A 6,000-nucleotide genomic window follows, 5' to 3' on the forward strand; every position below is an offset into this window, starting at 1 on the left:
TTCGTTTTATTTTTCTTTCTTCTTGCTCTGTTGTTCAGTCAGTCTGTCATCCCCATAAACCAGTTCTAGATAGTAGTACAAAAGGCATTTTCCTCTTCACACTCTTGGTTGCTGCCTTGGCCCCTCCTCAACCCTGTTTTACTTGACTTCAGCTTTGACAATATATTAGTCAGTACTCCCATAATCCATATCCAAATTCCACCCACGAGTCATATTTCATAAGCACAAAAGCCGTTCTATAATTACATTGTTAATGATACTTCCATAATCCATATCCAAATTCCACACACGAGACATATATCATAAGCACAAGGGGAGAAAGAAATTTCAGATAACATATAATGTCAAATGACAGATAATGCCATGTTCATGAATCTTGATAACAGCAACAACATGACACGACATTAAAGTATCATCTGCAGCACATGACAAGAATTGCATGATCCACGCTTCCACATGTCAAACCAGAGTATAGTGGTGTCAAAAGGGCCGAAAACAAGAAAAGGAGGATATGAGAACAAATAATGAGCATAGAAGAACAATATTATTATTGAGTGTTGTTTGCGCAGGTCCTCAATTTATTGAATCATATCATTGCCTCAGTACTTGCAGATTGACATGTCTAACTGAACTCTTGTATCATGAAAACAAAGAGAAGACTCATTTGACGGGCAGATTGACAATGCTTCATCCATAAGGTCTAATTGTTGACAAGAACTAAGCTTAAGAGAGAGAACAAATGACCAAATTGTCTTTGCACGAGCAAAAAATTATACTATAATAAATCAGAAGTACTTTAATTTTGTATATACGATAAGCTTTAGATAGGGACTTCTTCTGTGGCGGAGGGTCTCCAGGAATTCACCAGCAAGGGAGATCACAAACCAACACTTGGCCACATGAATGAATGCCCTCAAGGCAGACAACTTGTGTGATGTAGAGGCCAAGCAAAGCTGATAAGAGCATAACGCTATGTATTCTAGCTACAGCTAGGAAGCAAGAGCATAACGCTATGCATTCTAGCTACAGCTAGGAAGCAAGGCTCTGACCTGTTAGAATTAGAAAAATCAGGTACTACACCACAGGGACAGAGGAAAATAAAAAGGGGTTATTATGCACATGATTACACCTGCAAACCTCATATCAATCTATCACTGTTCCCTCAGCACCGGAGATCATGAAGTGTGATCATCATATCCATGAAGCATGAACTATAGAAATAGGGGATGTCTACTTTGTAACCTGAAAATAAAACACAAATAAGCACTAAAGAATTATGGAATTCTGTAAAATAATGTAAATTCCAGTTACAAAAAACCACTGAGCATGCATTTTTGGTAAATCAAAATTGATTCTAGATGTTACTAAAATAGGGAATCCGCTGAGCATGCAAGTTTGGTAAATTAAATTGACTCCCCTGCAGTGCTAACCCATCAGTGTCTCAATTAGAAAATTTGAGTAATTACATTCAGAGCATCTCTGAAAATTCAAGTACCTAAATTGTGCACTAAAACTTATACATCATGCTAAGTAAGCAATGTAATTTCAAGATACGAATATTGTCAGCTTTACCAAGATCAATGTCATTTGAAGTACCCAAAATATATTTGGGAAAAACACGCCCGTACCACTTGTTTGTGTGGATTTCATACCCTAAATTTTATGATGTTTTCTTTTGTTCTACGACTAATGGTATGTCTTCATTTTTTTCTTAGCTAATTAGGATCCATTGTAGCAGCATGCTTTTAGGCTTTAATCTTACAGATTGAAGGTAAACTGAAACATATTCCTAGAAAAGTGAGTATTCCTTAGAATTTGTTTTAGTATCCACTGTAGCAACTAGCAACATGCTATTAGGCATTTAGGCTGTAATCTAATTAAATTCAGTTTCAAAAAGGATCAATCACATGGATGCTGTCCTAGAAGCAAAAAAAAAGAACCCACAGTAAACAGAAGTTACCAAACAGTAAATTCTTTTGTTCTACGACTAATGGACTGCCTTCATGTGTTTTCTTACCTGTTTAGGATCCATTGTAGCAGCATGCTTTTAGACAAAAGAATCTATAGATTGAAGTTAAACCGAAACATATTCCTAGAAAAGTGGGTATTCCTTAGATGAATAGGAACTGAAACATAAACTTTCACGTCGATTGAATTCTCGACAGAAGTACCTGGAGTTGGTTAGATAGTCATTCGATAAGTACTGAGGGAACAAGCAATTCTTCTGTGAGATCCCATTGGATGAGACGAACCATATACCTCCATTTGAAGTGCACCAAGTGTTCTTCAAATTCTCCAGCAGCTGGAGATGCTTCAGTTTTCATTTTTATCTGATTGGTTCCAGCAGTAGGTCCTGGTGATGACTGCTCTCTAAAAGATGGATGCACGAATGCACCCTCTTTAGAACAAAATTCGTCCAACATATGTTGTAAATAGTCAACAACATCCTTTGTCCACTGAGAGCGTTGGTTATCAGAACCTGCTACTGAAATACTGTTAGGTGTCTGTCGGGTCTGTAGCTATATAAAATTGAATACACATCATCACAATGGTGCAATGTGGCCCTTGATCTTCAGAAAGTGATTTCCTACGGTAACCATGAGGAACGTGCTCAGACAATGAACACAGTCGCTTGTTTGGCTGAGCAAGGGCCTGCAAGGCAATAATGGATGTAAAGAAAGAAAACTAATGAATGTAAGCAAACTGAGCTCATTGCTGCAGCACCAGCATAACAAAGTAAACAACAGCATTCAGCACCATAAATCGAATATTCCAAGCTGAATAACTTTGAATTCCACAGATGAAACATGTGAAAAAGGCTAATGCTCGTTGTCCCAAGTAACAATGCTGTTCAAGATTTAAATGCCAAAAGCAACCTCACAGTAAGAATGGTCATATGTCCTTAGCTGTTATTCTAGCAGTACACTATCAATCAAATACTCAAAAGGAAGCCAAACATCTAACTATCAGGCGAAAGCAAGCTTAAAAATTTGCAAACTTAGATAACAAACATGAAATATTTACCGAGGTTCTATTGAACAAAACATTATATTATTATAACAACAAATGACAGGTTAGTCTGCTCGACCTCAATCCATTTTCTGCGGGTGTCCTCATTACATGGTCTTTGCTCTGGTTAAACTCCAGGCTTGATCAGTAGAGATCCATAAAGAGGAACTCCATAAACTTGGCCAGCTTGTTGTGAAAGAAAGAGCATCCGTGTTTTATGTTTAACACAATATCATGTAATAGGAGGCTTGATCAGTTTTTTATGTTCTAGAATTCACAAATGACAGCCCACATTATCTGCGTTTTAAATTTCAGGTAACCTGAATTTGATCAAACCATATGGATGGGATACACATGTAACTGATTAAATTATAAAAGCTCCTTAAATATCCCATATATATTGTCTTAAGGGAAAGAGACCTAATTGAAATCAACTTACTGGAGATTACGCCTACGGATGGTAGACTCTTCACCATCGCCTAGAAGAAGTGTCCTCTAGAGAAAAGTCAATTAGAAACCGATAGCCAAGTTATAATGGCACCTGCGATGCTTTAAAAATGTGGTAGGGTGCCTACAGGTCATTTTCTTGCTAATTTTGCCAGGGAAATTGCAAAAAACTAAAGCAGCATTAGTTTCAATGGTGCTTTTGAACTTAAATGAGTACATAAAAAACCTCTGAGAAGACATACTGCATATAAAGAATATGTCCTTAAAATTTAACATGAATTCTTAATCTTTCACATTGCATTGGTGATTGGTGACACTCTAGGGGCCTGTTTGGTTGCTACCTTGCCAGGCAGCTCGCCGGCCAGGCAATCATCCTAGCCCCATGCGACCAAAATCGGACGCCTGGGATGGATTCCTGGGCTAGGCAGCTCCGTCCAGGAGCCATCCAAATAAGCCCTAGAAGCATGTACCACTCAGACAACGCATCATTTGGATTAATATCATCAAAGTCCAGGCATAATCACGTACCTCCTCTTCAGCAGCTTGTCTAATGTTGTCTTTTGCTTATAAGTTAGCATTCCTCAGGCTAATACGAAGCCTGCTAAAATGTTCAAGGTTTATATAAAAAAGAAGGCTAAAAAGGATAACAAAAGTAAACAAACTCCAAGTCTCCAAGAATATCTTACTTCTTGTATTGTTCATCCCATGACTTCAAGGTTGCTTGACCAGATTGCACCTCATCAAAAGTGGGAAGCTGCTGTGCTAGAAGATCAAGCTGGAACTGCAGTGACTTCAGCAACTGCAGAGCATCCTGTGCAGAACCATTCAACCTTGGAAGATTTTCAACAGCTTGTGTGACTCCATCCATCCTACTATCTTAATGAATCAAGATCAGCAGATTTAACATGCTGGCATGTGAAGAAAGGACAACTGAAAACTTGTAACATAAACAGAATTTAGTCTTGATACATGAATAAGTGCACTCTTGAAAACTTAAGTTCCTTCTGGAGGAACAAAAAATCCTCATGGAGGAGGATTTCCTTAGCAGTACATAAACGAATATCCATGGCATGTGGAGTACATTTCGGGTTGATGTAAAACATCTATATTCCTTACAATGAAAGAAGTAATTATAACGCAACTACACAACATGTACCACCATCCTAAGCATTCCCTTGTCGGAGACATCCTAAAAGATTACATTCTCTATATTTTTTTCCTCTTCAACAACATTCTCTAAATCATGTCTTTTATACACAAATACCTATATTAGAGACATTTTTAATTTGTCCTGTAAATTTAGTAGACCATTTAAAGGACGCTGCCGGAGGGAGTAGAGGATGACCTCATCCTCTAAATTTAGGGTATAGGACCCTTTAGAGGTCCGTGTTGGAGTTAGTCTTATATGTTGACTTTGATTCTCATTGATTGTCTACCATTTAACTGAACGTACCAATTTGCTCGTTAGTACTTTCCCTATCTCTAAGAATCAATGTTATCTGATTAGATTAGAAATTGAGCGTATCTTATCCTTTGGTGAAGTATGATAAGGTGATTCATCCTCTCATATAGGTTTTGTGGCTGCCTGAAATACGTAAATGGATCCGCTCCAAACTAATGATGTTCGTTCTCCATTAAAAGAACTGTCCAACATCACTGTTGAAGGTATGTCTACTAATAATATAAGATGCCTTATTTGACATTTCAATAAGGTTGTAAAAAATAAAACCTATAATGGTTTAGTAGGATGTGCGGATGCAAGGCAATGTAAACGGGAAAAGGAAAGAGCACGATACGCGGCGATGAGTGATGAAACAAAAAATGAATTGAAGAAACGTCGTGCGTCACGCAACAAAGAAAATGTTGTACACCATGAGTATTCAAAAGTGTTAGATCCAAAGGAACGTAAGAGAATCCGAGAAAGAGCTCGATGTGCAACTCAAACTAAGGAACAAAGGACGTTGCGTAATATGAAACCATGTCAAAAGAGAGCAAGGGAAAACTATAGAATAAGACAACAAGTTATGCTAAGTCAGGACTCAATCGCCATTGAGAACCCTACTTTTACCCCGGAGCTTGTGTGGAGTTCAACAGATGCTCAAGCACCTACTGGGTCTCTATTTAGCTCCGAGCTCATGGCTATTCCTGAATTGATCCCAACTCCATTTGTTCCTACTCCATCGGTGACTGAGGATGTTGAGACAAAGATACTGACAAAGTCTCCTAGACGACAAAGACATCCGTGTACAGTCCCTGCCACAAATAGTGACAAAATGACCGAAGGAGTAGACGTTGGGAAGCAGCACTTGACATCTTCGACTATTACCACCAATGGTAATTACAAGCTCATTACATCATTAGTTCCCTAATTATTCTTAGTGGTTAATATGATTAAGGTGTGCTCTTTACAGAGGATGCTGATGAGACTGTACTTTTTAAAGAAGATGATGATGACGAAGAAGGATACCTATTCGCTGGGCAAGGTACTTACGTAATGTTTTTAATATAGGATATATGATTTAAAAGTTTCTAAAGTTGTATGTC

This window comes from Zea mays, chromosome 10 (assembly GCF_902167145.1).
Source record: "Zea mays cultivar B73 chromosome 10, Zm-B73-REFERENCE-NAM-5.0, whole genome shotgun sequence".
NCBI lineage: Eukaryota > Viridiplantae > Streptophyta > Magnoliopsida > Poales > Poaceae > Zea > Zea mays.